The sequence below is a fragment of the Oncorhynchus nerka genome, linkage group LG9b (assembly GCF_034236695.1).
Source record: "Oncorhynchus nerka isolate Pitt River linkage group LG9b, Oner_Uvic_2.0, whole genome shotgun sequence".
Taxonomy (NCBI): domain Eukaryota; kingdom Metazoa; phylum Chordata; class Actinopteri; order Salmoniformes; family Salmonidae; genus Oncorhynchus; species Oncorhynchus nerka.
Window position 1 is genome coordinate 14,557,427 of NC_088424.1, and position 15,810 is coordinate 14,573,236.

Here is a 15,810-nt window from a genome sequence, read left to right on the forward strand (position 1 = left end):
ATAGACAAAGCTAGCAGTAAAGGTAGCTATCAGTCCAATCCATCCCAAAAAACTCTAAAGTGGGGGCCTCCCGGGTGGCGCAGTGGTCTAGATAGGGTGGCGCAGTGGTCTAATACTACAGTTTACTATAGTACTTACTGTATAATTCTGTAGTAAACTGTATTATTTTTTATGTGAGTATATTGCAGGAAAAAGCTGTTTCACCCTCTAAAATAATGGGTGCATGATGGCCCTGTACGTAGCCTAGGCTAGTGTACCAAACTAACACAAAGAGCCCACAAAGCTGTAGTCCTAATTTTGGCATTCTAAAGGGATTCAACCATAATGTATAGGCAACGTAAAATGATTCATATAGCCTACAAAAGATGTGAAATGCAAGCGAATGCAAGTGACGCAGGCGCTGCATTCACCAGTGCGCCTACTAGGTAGAGCATGTCGCCATACTGTAGCTGCGCTCTTGCCCCTGCCCTGTCTGTAAAGTCCTTTGTATGAATTGCGAGCAAACAGGCAATCCTACCGTGCCCCATTCGCTTGCCTACGACTGTAGCCGCTGGATAGAAACAACTACTGTCGCTGCAAATGCATCTGTCAGAAAGAGAAAGACGCGCAATAACTTCTTCAACAATCGAGTGATAGCCTACAGTTTTCAAAGTTACACCGTTTTACCTTCGTTTACCAAGTCCGTCGTTGATAGTGCGACGTACGTTGATAATGTAAGTTTTTTTCTTTCTTCAGTAAAACCGCGAACGCATGCGAGAGCATCACAGTTTTCCATTTTTAGCATCCAACCCTAGACTTTTGCCCAGTTCGACCATCGGTCTTTATAGTACCTTCAACTTTTGAGGACTCAAAAGTAGACGCCGGAGTGGAAAAGCTTGTGTGGAGATTGATGTTTTACTGAAATGGACGTGAGAGTATATCCACCTCCACCACAGTCTTTACCAGCAACAGATTCTTCCCGATTGGGACCATTGCAGTATCCTGATTCCCCGTACTGCAATAAGGTGAGTCGCATCTGGACTAGGCTATAGGAATATAGCCTATTTGTTTAATGTCGTACAATGTGTTATGGATATGCATAAAACGCTCTTCAGAAAGTGGAGTTACGCACTGCCCCGAAAGAAAAGTACTTTATGTCCATCCATTTGAAAGCAATGACAACAGGAACAAACATTGATGCATGAAATGTCTAGTTATTTCATGTCGTATAAATATTTATTGCTTATTTTACCCATAGCTTAATTGTGCATGGTTGGCAGTGTGTATAGCTGGTGATGAACGCAGCGCTATCAATGTCAGTGAAGTTTCTTCCAAAGCGCTCAACTGAGTTTTTATCTAATTTAATGACACAAAATAGTAAATGTTTCTGTCATTGCGTCACTTACAGAATTTAGGATAGAATAGAATAATCATCACAAACATGACGTATGTTGAATGCAATCCTCTAGCTCTGGTTGTGTGGAGTAATTGTGCCTCTGTTACGCACTGTAACTCAACCCTTGTCTTGTTTATACACATGTACTTTCACTATAATAAAATCATTGTAATTTACTGTCTGTTTTCAAACCCACAGTTTAAAACGATTTTCACATTCAGGTTGTCTGAACAGGTCCTTTTCCGCATAATGATACTGTGCTGTGCTGTGTGTGCGTGTGTGTGTGTGTGTTGGCGTGTGTGTGTGTGTGTTTGAGTGTGAGTCCGCTTGTGGGTGCGTTTGTGTGTGTGCTGCCGTGTATGTATGTGTGTGTGAGGGAGAGAGGAAGAGAGAGCGAGCATAAGCGAATGGGGGTAGGGATTTTGAAGGGAGGGAGGGGTAAGAGTGGGGTTTGGGGGTTGTACTATTTCTATGCCTTTTGATTCACTGCTCTGTCTTTTTTTTATATAAGATCTCTGAAGTCTCTGCAGGGAAAATAGAGAGAGAAAGAGGGTGAAAGAGAGAGAGAGAGAGATGGAGTAGGGGCATGTGTCCTATAGATATCATCTGAAAGATTAAATTGTACTGTTTGAGCATGTCCATGCAGTATAAACACTATCCTAGATTTTCCATTTTAGCGTTCAGTGTAATGAGATGGCGGGTGGGGGGTTCATATAGGATGAGAGAGAGGAGAGAGAGAGAGAGAGAGAGAGAGAGGAGAGCGAGAGAACGACCAAGAGAAAGAGAGAAAAGGAGAGAAAAAGAGAGGAGTGTGCTATAACCAGAGAGAGAGAGAGAGAGAAAAGCGAGAGAGAATCAGAGAGAGAATGAGAAAGGAAAAGAGAGTGTGCTGGAGAGAGGGAGAGAGACAGAGAGGGGCAATGAAAGAGATAGAAATGTGTGTGGTAGAGGTAGAGAGAGAAGCCCTAGCGCGAACACATGTGATTGTGAGAAGGGAGCGAGGTATTTCCAGTGCAAACAGACAGAGATGGCCTGTGTGCTGCTGTACGAGGTCTCTGTATGTGCAATTACCTAGTGATAGAGCCACTTCTATACCGACTTCACTGTTATCTACAACATTTGTTCCCAAACTTTTTATAGTCCGGTACCCCTTCAAACATTCAACCTCCAGCTGCGTACCCCCTCTAGCACCAGGTTCTTTCTATATTTCTTGCAGGGCATCACTGTTGTGACTGCTGCTCTGTCTAAGCAGAGGTTCTGTTCACCCCTTGTTTCATTCAAAAGCATGGGTTGATTCGGGCCCATTTCTCCCGAGCTGACAAGGTAAAAATCTGTCGTTCTGCCTCTGAGCAAGGCAGTTAACCCACTGTTCCCCGGGCGCTGTCGATTAAGGCAGCCCCCTGCACTTCTCTGATTCAGAGGGGTTGGGTTAAATGCAGAAGACACATTTCAGTTGAAGGCATTCAGTTGTACAACTGACTAGGTATCCCCTTTCTTTAGAGTAGATTGGCTGTTTGGCCAGACATTCTGTCCGACTCCATCATCTCCAATGTTATTCATGAACAGCTCATGATCACTTGCCATTTAGCCAAGTTGATGCAAAGTCATTTAGAAACCTGTTTAGAGTGGTCCAGAATATAATTTCATGTTATGATTAGGATCTTTTACTGTAATAACATCAAATGTTGGTTGCTTTGGCTGATGGGGTTGATTGGTCTTATTTTGTGGAATTGCAGAAAGAGGGAATGACATTTCCAAGCTTTTATTGATGGCTGGGTACCTTTTGATTTTGTGACAGTTTTCATTGATTTAGAGATGGTTGAAGAAATGACAAGGCTTCATGTAAACAGTCTTCAACGTGCCTTGGATGCATACATTTTGCTTATTGGTTCTAATCGAAGATGATACATCTGACATGTCAGTTCTGTATTCTTGTCATGGACTTTACTCTGTTGTATAGGCACTGTGGTGTCTTTGTCTCTCTCTGTGTGTGTGTGTGTGTGTGTGTGTGTGTGTGTGTCACCGTTCTGTATGTGAGTGACTGTTTGTCATCTGTCTGTATGTGTTTGTGTACGTTTGTCTTAGCCTCAGGCATTTTCAATTTAGTGCAAATTACTGAGCTCTTTGGTGGTCCTGGATCTCTGAGGGGCTCTGGGAAGTCGACCCCGACATTAATACTCTGTCCTTTGTGTTTACTAACCAAGTACACGCAGCAGCTCAGACCTGGGTTCAAATACTATTTTAAATCTTTGAGCGTTTGCTCTAGCCTGCTTGGAGTGCCAGATGGGCGCGGTTTACAGTTTTGGGAGTATTTTATTGGTCCATTAAGCCAGGCAAGCTCAATCAAGCACAGGTATAAGGTATTTCAAATGATTTAAATAGTATTTGAACCCAGGTTTGCACAGCACAGGGCCCAGAGCAGGCAGGCAACACAGCAGCATAGCAGTTAGGCTGCCGGTCAGGCTCATCCACAGAGAGCTGGCTCGAGTTTTGAATATTATCAACATTACTCATCTATATTTCCATTTTTGGTATTGACATTTGATACTACTGCACATGTACATTCACAATCCTAGCAACAGAGACAACTTTGAGCTTCTAGTCTCTGTCAAGCTTAGTCATCTTAGTAATGCAACTTACTGATTGATGTAGGACAATAGTTCCAGACCTACTTGCTTAACTTGCTATGTTACTCACTATACATCACTGTGTCAGCAGTGGTCTCTGATTTAATGAAGAAATACTACATTAACATTCCAGGGTTTTTCCATGCTCACAAAAGGTCTTCGGTGGTGCCTCAGTTTCCTATGCAGGAAAAACCCTGCATTTTATTTATACTTACAGCACTGTTCTGGATGTGTTGAGAGGAGCAGGAATGTAAACCTGACTACATACCTAGATATCAATCTGTTTAAAAAAAATAATTCACTACTTCAAAAGCAACACTGTAAATCTGAATCCGGATCCCAACTAACATACATTAACTGTACAACATGGATACAAGCACAATATGTCCCTGTCGTCTTCTGTGAACAGTAAATTGCTTTATGCATGCCTTGAGATTCATAAGCATGTTATAAAGCTTTAGAAGCCTGCTATGAACCTGTACTAAGGCTTCATAATCTGTGGAATTACACTGAGGGATATCTACAGGGTTGTGGCTAGAGTCAACAGCTTATGTCAACAAGATACTCTGGTGGGTTGGATCAACATACTGTAGATAGATTGTCCACACAGTGTGGAAATGTGTCTTTGGCTTCATTCAATGACATTAGCTACATATATGTTTCCATTAACTTGTCCAGTGATTTTTTTTGTCAGCATTTAAAAAAGTTTTAAAAAATAGATGCGACAAAGTTTCCATGTAACTATTTTGATTCGATAAAAACAGCTGGACGTAATGTCATACCTATAAAAAAATATATAAAAAAATCTCAAAAACCTACAGTGTGGAATAAAAAAAGTAGTGGTTGAAATTTAGACAAATTGCGCATGAATAAATTGGCGACAGCCTCTATGCCCTCCCACCTATCTGTTTCACGTCTCAGGTGTACCCCGCGAAAGCCAGCATGTAGGCTAGAATGCAACGCCATGGTGAGACTTACACTCCTGTAGATCTGTAATAATTGGATGGTGAAACTTGCCAGCCAACCAGAAAAGCAAGAAAAGCAAGCCGAAGCAATTCTTCAAAAGTCAGGACAATCCTCGTCCTGCAAAGTAACATCACTTGTGTTGTTGAACATTTTTATTTTTTAAGCAGTAAGGCATTTCAAATGAAACGTGGAGTGGAGCTTTATAAGTTTATATGCGACGACATCACATTACCGTCACCATTTATCGCAATAAAGAAGGTTAGACAACATTTTAAAAATCCACACCGGTCCTACAAAAAAAAAAAAATCGATCTTTAGAAGGCTTCTCCTATATCTTCCGTTTGCATGACACATGTTGCACATCTGTTGTTGTTGCAATATTGCTTTTGTCTAATAAACCTGGATCAATGGATCCTGCCTATGACGGGCATAAAATACATGAACATCATTTAAAACACCAGGATGCTTGATGGTCACACTACGAACTCCACTCATGGATGTGCAGCCCCAGTCAGTCATCTTTATGTTGTTCACCATAGTCATTTGTTTATAGACTCCTGCGGTTGGGTCAATCCCCAACAGACGTTTGGTTGTAAGACTAAGCTCTTCACCCAACCGTAAGGTAAAAACCCTGCCCGGTGACCATCAAGCTTTAGTGGTATTAACGGAGTTAGTACTAGGCACACGTTTAAAGTAAAACAGCTTTAGAATTTGAGGGAATCCTCCTCAGTCCTATTCATAAAGCGACTCAGTGTAAAATTGATCATCTAGGATCAGTTTCGTCTTTTCGATCATAACAAATAAGATTATATGGCCACGGGGGACCTGATTCTAGATCATCACTCATGAACATAGGTCCTGGTCCTGGAGTAAACATTTTGGACTACGGTCTTGATCAGATTCCCCATAAACGCAGGGTTTATGCAAGTTCTGTAGTAACGTGTTGTATGTGAACGTCTTCAGTCGTACCATCTCAACCAAACCTAGATTTTTATAGCCCCACATATGTTGTCAACATGTCTGTTGTGTTGGCTGCTAAGCACTGTGAGTCTATGTAAGCGTATGTAAATGCCATGCTCCCACTTAACCTATGCTAAGTGCATGCACACTATTCAGCCTTAAAGGGATACTTCAGGATTTTGGTAATGAGGCCCTTTATCTTCTTCCCCAGAGTCAGATTAACTCGAAGGACACCATGTTTATGTCTCTGCGTGCGGTTTGAAGGAAGTTGCTAACTAGCGCTCGCACAATGACTTACATTTACATTTAAGTCATTTAGCAGACGCTCTTATCCAGAGCGACTTACAAATTGGTGCGTTCACCTTAAGACATCCAGTGGAACAGCCACTTTACAATAGTGCATCTTCAGTGTCTACTTCAGACTTCAGTGTCTGTATTGTCTACTTGTTCAATGTTTGTGAAGTCTGAATTTGTAATTGTTTGTAATGTCTTATTAATTGGTGTTGGGCCCCAGGAAGATTAGCTAACGTTACAGAGTTATCTAATGGTGATCCTAATCAAAATTCACAAATTCACTGTAAGTCTATGGGTATCTGCTAGTTTTTGATTATCTGCTAGCATTGACCCCCAGTCATTGCGCTAACACTAGTTAGCATTGGCTCAATAAACTGCCTCTGAATGATTTCATACTGGACACAGTGACATAAAAATGGTGTCCACGATTTGCCCTTTAAGTATCCCTTTAAGTAATGGTACAGAATACACACATGACAAATGGACCTCATTGGCTGTTCTTTTTGCTCAGATGCTTTTCCCATTACTAACATCATGAGTAATGATATCAGGTCAACTCTGACACATAATTACTTCACATTACCTTCCTGCATGTAGTATGCTTCTTATATGTTTATTTCTTTGTTACCTTCGTTAATAGGATATAATAGAATAGAATAGAATGAGCCTGGTTTCATAAGTCATTCATGTGCCTGGTGATATTGATAGTCCTACAGATGTAGGATCTTAATCTGATCACTATTTTGTTGCTGATAATTTTCCTGCACAGAAGGAAATGCAAATATGAAGTTTATTTAGTGTTTGCAATTTGCACTTTGACATTTCAGACTTGATTTGCCCTAACGAACAATTTATCAGCGTCTACAAAAAAAGTATTCACATTTCCTGTTGCTGCAGGATAATTTTCTTGCTGTAGTAAACTGGGTCAAATTAAGATCCTGCATCTGTATATATTATTTTTCTCCTCCATACAGTTTTCCCACATTGCCCCGCTATACGTAACACTAATCTGTTGTTACACTGTAAACATTCACACAGTAGGATAGAGCCAAGTGAAAAGCTCTGAGTCAGCTCTCTATCTCTCTCTCTCTCTCTCTCTCTCTCTCTCTCTCTCTCTCTCTGTTAGCTACATCAGAGCACTAGGCTGAGGGCTTCCTAAAAAGCCAGGCCTAATTGCCAGCTGAATTCCTGCTTGCTGGTAACAATAGCAGGGACTCTTGTGAGTTCCTGTGCTGCGGCCAGCGATCCACGGTTCACTGGGCGCTGTCGAAAGACATCGGGCCTCTGATTGACAGCTTTAGCCCAATGCCAGCAGATGATTTAATTGCGCATCATGTGTGCCTATTGGCAGATAGAGAAACTCAGAGGAATGGCTATGTGGAACTGTGGTGCTACTGTAAACACATACACAGACATATGTATTCTTGCACATTTGCAAGCGAGCACACAGAGGACAGGTTGCTATCCGACAACTAGAATGACGTTGATCTGATTCTGATTAGTACATCGTCTGAGGTAATTGGGTTGTTTGTCCGTATCCATTTGTGGCCTGACATGTTTGTCTTTTTCCGCTAAGCATTAGAATAGGAGGACAGCTTGTTTCTGAGTGCTGTTTGATGAGTGACTCATGGAACAACATGACATAGAATGGAACTGAACTGAATCATCACCTGGTGATGTCATACCAGGTTCAATATGGATTTGGGATGTAATGATTTTCTCATGTCTTTAGCACTATATTTGGAACATAGTTTTTTAATGGTCAAAGGAAAGTGTACTGTACATTTCCTTTTGGCTGAGGTACCTGGCTAATTGTTTCTACTGTGTCTGTGATCGTTAGCAGAGATCGAGTTAGATCGATCTGGTCAATGAGTGTCAGAACTTTTGGAAAATAACAGTGAATGGATGATTTGGCATAGTGTGAAATTCATAAATTCATCATCCCTACATAATAATAATAAGAAGAAGAAGAATTTGCTGGGTGCTTCTATTTGTGCCATTTCACACATGTAAAAGTGTGTATTAATACGCATGTGTGAATAGGAAATGTTTTTTGTTTTTTTCGCATATCCCAACTCTCTCTGAGACACCCTCAGAGAGTGGAGCTACGGCCATTTTAATTACGTTGAAAAGTCAGTGGTCAAAATCACCAGTGTGTGTTTACAATCTCAGTGACTGTGTTGAATATATCACCAATGACTGTAATGGTTTTCTCAACCATATGACGCTTAAAGAAGGACAGCTTCCAACTTCTGTCAAATCTGATCCAAAACCCACTGCCTCAATCCTACATAATGAGCTGGTGGTGATGGAGTGTTACAGAGACGAAGGATCAGCTAATTAAGTCTCTGAACATAATGATCATAAAATCTGGACTAGTGTTGGTTCCAGTTTGGCGCGGTAAGCCATGTTTTTACCGTCTGTATCGTACCCTGAGAATCCCTGGCACCGAATGGTGATAGAGATCCGTCTGCCGAAAAGCGCAGACACACACACATGCGGGAACGCACACGCACAAACAATCATGCACTCACACGCACTCACTCACACACACACACACACACACACACACACACACACACACACACACACACACACACACACACACACACACACACCTCCCTGGCTTGAGTGTGCCCAAAGATAGGCCACATATGAATGAGTGATTAGGCTCCTGGTTTGATACAGTCCAAACAGATGGGCCGTGAATAACGGATCTAGTATTGCCTAATTGTTTGGTTTATTCTCCAAGCAAAACATATTGCAATCATTTTCAAATTAAGAGAATCCCCCCCTCCCCCTCGTTTTTTCATAGTTGATGGATCGAGTGAGTTGTTGTGGTGTTTGGAGCTTTTGGAGAAATGGTCAGATTTTCTTTATTATGGTATTACCATTATTGACGACTACAATGACCATTATTGGCTACTTTCATGTGTTTAGACTGCCTGTCATAACCATGATTTATGCATCTTCTTTCTTCTTAGATAATGACTGTCTTAGCTAGTGTTTTTTCTGTCAAATTGCTCTTTGTTTTGTGTGCCTGGATAATCCTTTGTGTAATGTTCTTTGTGGGCGTATGTGTGCGTGTGTGTTTGGTGTGTGCGTGCGAGCAAACCCTTAACAATAGTGTGTCTCCCATTGTCCTGTGAAGGGTGGTGTGTCTCAGTGTGTGTGTGAGTGTCTGACCTTCCTCCGCTGACTCCTCCACCTGCTCCAAGGCCTTTTGGCTCTGCTGCCCACTCACAGCCCTTTATACCCAAGTGTTTAAGTGGCACCTGTCCACCTTTTGATGCCTGTACAGGCTTCACTGATCTTAGGACCTTTGTGCGTGCGTACCTGTTCGTGTGCATGCATGTGGAGGTCAGATCTTGTTTCATGACTCAGGCAGGTGGACCTTATTGCTTACTGTATAGCCCATTGCTGGCATTCTATAGTACCATCGACAACTCTGATGCTATAAGCATATTCGGGGGGCAGGTAGTCTAGTGGTTAGAGCGTTGGACTAGTAACCGAAAGGTTGCAAGATTGAATCCCCGAGCTGACAAGGTAGAAATCTGTCGTTCTGCCCCTGAATAAAGCAGGTAACCCCACTGTTCCTAGGCCGTCATTGAAAATAAGAAATTGTTCCTAACTGACTTGCCTAGTTAAATGAAAATATCACCGCCCACTGTTATCAAATAGCCCAATACCAACAACAGCAGATAGCTTTGGATGCAGTAAATCTATAAGGTCTTGATAGGCTACTATTACAGATTCAACTGCAGAGCAGTTCTCGTATCCACTACAAGCCACACAGAGACAGACAGAGCGGTCCGCTATTTATAACGAATGATCATTTATAAATGTCCTTCCCACGTACACATTAAATAAGTCAAGAGGTGGGTTTGACCTCTAGCCCTATATCTGTACCCTTATCCTCCTCGATTCTACGCAGTTGTAATTCCCTCCAGTCTTTTCTCTGCGTGTTTTCAGTCTACTATATACAGTATGTGGCCTGAGAACAGCTGTATTTGAACTTACCATCGAGCCAGAATAGCAGTGGTGGAGAGAGTAATTGCATGTTTGACTTTGAGGGAAACTGCAGTAATTCAGAGCTGATGGTCGACTTTGCTGCTCTGAAGCGACGCACGCCCTTGCACGTCAGTTTTAAACGCTAGAAGACCCATGTTTTTTGATATATTGGTAGACATTTTTGTGGCACCTACTGTGGCACCACTGTATAACTGGTTGTTATCGTACTATTATGCAGTAGTTAGTTACCCGGGGAAAAGTAAGGTAATTGGTTTACTGGGTTGCCATATTCTCTACATTTACATTTGAGTAATATATCTGAAGCTCTTATCCAGAGTGACTTACAGGAGAAATGAGGGTTAAGCGCCTTGCTCGACAGATTTGTATTATTCAGTTATAGTTACCTGGTAAAAACGTATGGTAGACTAATCAGTTTACTTGGGCTGCCATATTCTCTGTGCGCTATGTTACCGGCATCATCATCAATATCTATTTACAGCCATAATCAAATAAGCAAGCATTTATATGCAGTGCCTAGGCAATATAACACAGGATACGATTTGAGAATAATATGTACAGTAACATAATGCATATTATCATGAGAAGAGAAGGAAATCGGAGGAAACTGAGCGAGAGGACTAACATCAAGGGCATTCCACTAGCAAACCAGCTGAGTCATATCCAATTTAGTTTTGCATCAGTCAGAGACTCTCAGTGGTTTAGTATGGAGTGCTAGACCAGACCCTGACAATTCTTCCTAACCAGGCTTACCCTACACAAAATAATCTCTCATAAGAAAAGATGCATAGCCATGCATTAGTAAAGGACTCTCCCTCGCTGTCTATTCAATATTTTTTAAACTTTTCATATGGGACTGCTTATAGGTTTTTGCTATTGGTTGTGGGGCATTCTAAATGTTACAAAATGTGGAGGGAAAATCATATTTTGGGGTTTAAACGATAATCATATTTACCGGTGAAATATTCCTTTCCTGACTCAAAATGACATGTACCGACCCAGGTCTGTGCCCTGCCCATATCTACTATATAGGTTATTCACCAAGGCCTGGACTTTTCCCTTGTCTGTTCCAGACTAGAGAATACAGTGCATTCGGAAAGTATTCAGACCCCTTGACTTTTTCCACATTTTGTTACGTTACAGCTTTATTCTAAAACTGATTAAATTGTTTTTTCCCCTCATAAATCTACACACATTACCCCATAATCAAAAAGCAAAAACAGGTTTTTAGACATTTGTGAAAATGTATTGCAATTTTTTTTTAAATGAAATATCACATTTACGTAAGTATTCAGACCCTTTACTCAGTACTTTGGCAGCGATTACATCCTCGACTCTTCTTGGGTATGAAGCTACAAGCTTGGCACACCTGTATTTGGGGAGTTTCTCCCATTCTTCTCTGCAGATCCTCTCAAGCTCTGTCAGGTTGGGTAGGGAGTGTCACCGCACAGCTATTTTCAGGTCTCCAGATATGTTCCATCGGGTTCAAGTCCGGGCTCTGGCTGGGCCACTCAAGGACATTCAGACACTTATCCTGAAGCCACTCATGCGTTGTCTTGTCTGTGTGCTTAGGGTTGTTTTCATCAAGGATCTCTCTGTACTTTGCTCCGTTCATCTTTCCCTCGATCCTGACTAGTCTCCCAGTCCCTGCCGCTGAAAAACATCCCAACAACATGATGCTGTCACCACCATGTTTCACCGTAGGGATGGTGCCAGGCTTCCTTCAGACGTGACGCTTGGGATTCAGGCCAAAGAGTACAATCTTGGTTTCATCAGAACAGAGAATCTTGTTTCTCATGGTTTGAGTCCTGTAGGTGCCTTTTGGCAAACTCCAAGTGCTCTGTCATGTGCCTTTTACTGAGGGGTGGCTTCTGTCTGGTGGACTCCAATCAAGTTGTAGAAACATGTCAAGGATGATCAATGGAAACAGGATGCACCTGAGCTCAATTTCGAGTCTCATAGCAAAGGGTCTGAATACTTATGTAAAGTGTAAGTTTACTAAATGTATTAAAAAATAAATCTAAAAACCTGTTTTAGCTTTGTCATTATGGGGTAGTGTCTGTAGATTGAACAAAGGAAAACAATATTTAATACATTTTAGAATAAGGCTGTAACGTTAAAAAAAAGTGGAAAAGTCAAGACGTCTGAATATTTTCCGAATGCACTGTATATTATGTGCTCAGGAAACTCCTGGTGCTATGGTCTCTGTGCTATCTGATGATAACACCTGCCTTGCATCCTTATAACACTGTCCGTCCTGTTCCCATAGTAACAACAATGCCTGTTCCCTGCTCATGTCTGTCCTGTCCCACACAGACACACATCGGTCTAAAGTTGTCTTTCGGCACTGATCTAGGACCAGCGCACTTTCCACCATATCCTAACCCCAACCCTTAGTCTCCAAAACACAAAACTGACCTCAGAGGTGCTATTTCGCCCTACTCCCACAGGCACAGTCAGTCTGTACAGTCTGTACTGTACTGGACAGTCGCCATGGTAACAGGTACTATGGCTGTAGCGTGAGTAAAGCACTCTGTCCTGCGCAAACAGCAGGCGCCGTGGAGGCAGGGTGACATGGCAGATATATTACCCACTGTGTAAACCAGCAACAGCTGCACTATTGTAATTAAACCCAGGTTAAAAAGGGAGAACCCTGTGCAAACAAAGGAGTCTGGTTACTATACTGAAGTGGCGGGTCCTGAGGTGTAGGGAGCGATTAGGTGTAATACTCAAATTCTTGGTCTATTTGAGACTAGGAGTCAAATGTTATGGATGAAATTGCCCCTAGACATATAAGGTCAGTTTGGATAAATGTGCCTGCTAAATGACGTGTATTATTTATTGTTATATAATTATACTAGTTTAGCATCGTTGTCCCTAATGCCATGGAATGCCATGGTGTTCCGTGTGTATGCCACCTTCCTTATGGCAGTTCTCTGTGTTAAAAATGATTGGGATACAGTTTAAATTGAGTAGTTCGACGGCTATACATCAAAGTATATTTAGCGTTGTTTATTCGAGTCTAGCTATCTAGCCTATCGTAGCACAGTTCTGTGGTTGTAGCCTACGCTATCCCAGATGCATAGTACTCTCTCTGGGTTTGTCTTCCTCGCGGTCTGACAGCGCCAATGAGTCTCATCACATCTGTGTCTGTTCCTGTTTATATTGTACCTATCTATATGTTAATCTCATCCTACACTCACCGGCCAGTTTATTAGGTACACCCATCTAGTACTGGGTCGGACCACCCCCCCCCCCTTTGCCTCCAGGACAGTGTGAATTCTCCAGGGCATTCTACAAGGTGTCAGAAATGTTCCACAGGGATGTTGGTCCATGCTGAACGCGATAGCTTCACGCAGTAGCTGCAGAATAGACAGTGGTACATTCATGCTGTGAACAGCCCGTTCCATCTCATCCCAAAGATGCTCTGGTGGGTTGAGGTCTGAACTCGCTGTCATGCTACAGGCAATGTTTTTCCACTCCTCAACTGTCCGGTGTTGGTGATCGCGTGCGTACTGGCTCCGCTTCTTCTCATTTTTAGCTGATAGGAGTGGAACCCAATGTGGTCGTCTGCTACAATGGCCCATCCTTGACAAGGACCGACGAGTTGTGTGTTCCAAGATGCTATTCTGCACACCACTGTTGTACTGCGCCATTATTTGCCTGTTTGTGGCCCGACTGCTAGCTTGCGCGATTCTTGCCATTCTCCTTCGACCTCTCATCAACGAGCTGTTTTCGCCCACAGAACTGCCGCTGACTGGATGTTTTTTGTTTGTCGCACCATTCTCGGGAAGCCCTCGACACTGTCGTGCGTGAAAAGCCCAGGAGGCCGGGCGTTTCTGAGGTACTGGAACCGGCGGGCCCGGCACCGATGATTACACCACGCTCAAAGTCACTTAGGTCAATCGTTTTGCCAGTTCTAATGTTCAATTAAACAGTAACTGAATGCCACGATGCCCGGCTGCCTGCTTTATAAAGCAAGCCATGGCCACGTGACTCACTGTCTGTAGGTGTGAACAATTTTCGTGAACGGGGTGGTGTACCTAATAAACTGTCCACTGAGTGTGTATGTAAATGAGACACTAGTAGAGGTGTGATTCAGTTCATGCTTAGCTATAGGGACTAGTCATACTCTAGCTAATATGGCGGTACTAGCTAGTCAAGGCTTCATTGCAGCTGAGGTATTAGATTTAACTTTTTGCCCTTTAGCTATACTGACTGACTTATAATAAGTCAGTTCACTAAAGTAGATTAGGCTGAACCACATATGAAGATCATCACAAGTTAAATTGTCTTCAAGAATAGCTGCTAGCAGCAACATCAATGATGAAGTCTCATATCCTTCTGTATCCTTTTGGAATTATGTCACTTCCTGTAGCAGAGAGCCCCATATTTGCTCTAGTATTATGTCTTTGTCGAAGTGACACATACACCACATATACAAAGATTTGGTTATTTCAGCCACACCTATTGCTGACAGGTGTATAGAATCGAGCACACAGCCATGCAATTTCCATAGACAAACATTGGCAGTAGAATAGCCTTACTGAAGCTCTCAGTGACTTTCAACGTGGCACTATCATGGGTGCCACCTTTCCAATAAGTCAGTTTGCCAAATGTTTGCCCTGCTAGAGTTTCCCCTGTCAACTGTAAGTGCTGATATTGTGAAATGGAAACGTCTAGGAGCAACAACGGCTCAGCCGCGAATTGGTAGGCCACGCAAGCTCACAGAGCGGGACCGCCGAGTGCTGAAGCACGAAGCGCGTATTAATCGCCTGTCCTCTGTTGCAACACACACTACCGAGTTCCAAACTGCCTCTGGAAGCAACGTTAGCACAAGAACTGTTCACCGAGAGCTTCATGAAATGGGTTTCCATGGCCGAGCAGTCGCACAAAATTCCAAGCGTCGACTGCAGGGCTGTAAAGCTTGCCGCCATTGGACTCTGGAGCAGTGGAAACGCGTTCTCTGGAGTGATGAATTAGACTTCGCCATCAGTCCGACGGACTGCCAGGACAATGCTACCTGCCCCGATGCATAGTGCCAACTGTAAAGTTTGGCGGAGGAAGAATAATGGATCGGTGGCTGTTTTTCATGGTTCGGGCTCGACCCCTTAGTGAAGGGAAATCTGAGCACTACAGCATACAATGTCATTCTAGACGTATGAGTTAATAGAACAGGTTACAGAACACTCTCCATGTAACACAGGTTCTCTATTAGAGTATCCCAATCTTTCTTAATTTATGATTTACTCCAACAGACATACAGTAGATTATACATAACAGCCTCTGTCTGTCAATATGGTCTCAGGTTTAATGATGCATTAGTCACTTGATTCTGGTGGAGATGCTTCCCTAATTGTCCCATGGTGATTTCCTGATTAAAAGCTTAATGACTGAACAAGACTGGCAGAGTGAGTTTTGATATTCATAACAGATGGTGGAATTATTTACTTTTTAGAATTGAGTAGATGAAATGTAGGGTCCGTCCAGGCCTAGTTTGTTCTATTTGGGGACTTGTAAACTGCTCATTAATGATCTAATAAGCATTTGACCTGTTTG

The 15,810-nt window shown here is 42.5% G+C and overlaps 1 pseudogene; it reads left to right on the plus strand.

The window, feature by feature from the left end:
* The first annotated feature begins 463 nt into the window (after positions 1-463).
* The window catches only part of LOC115114319 (thymocyte selection-associated high mobility group box protein TOX-like), a 57,640-nt pseudogene continuing 42,293 nt past the window's right edge, over positions 464-15,810 (plus strand).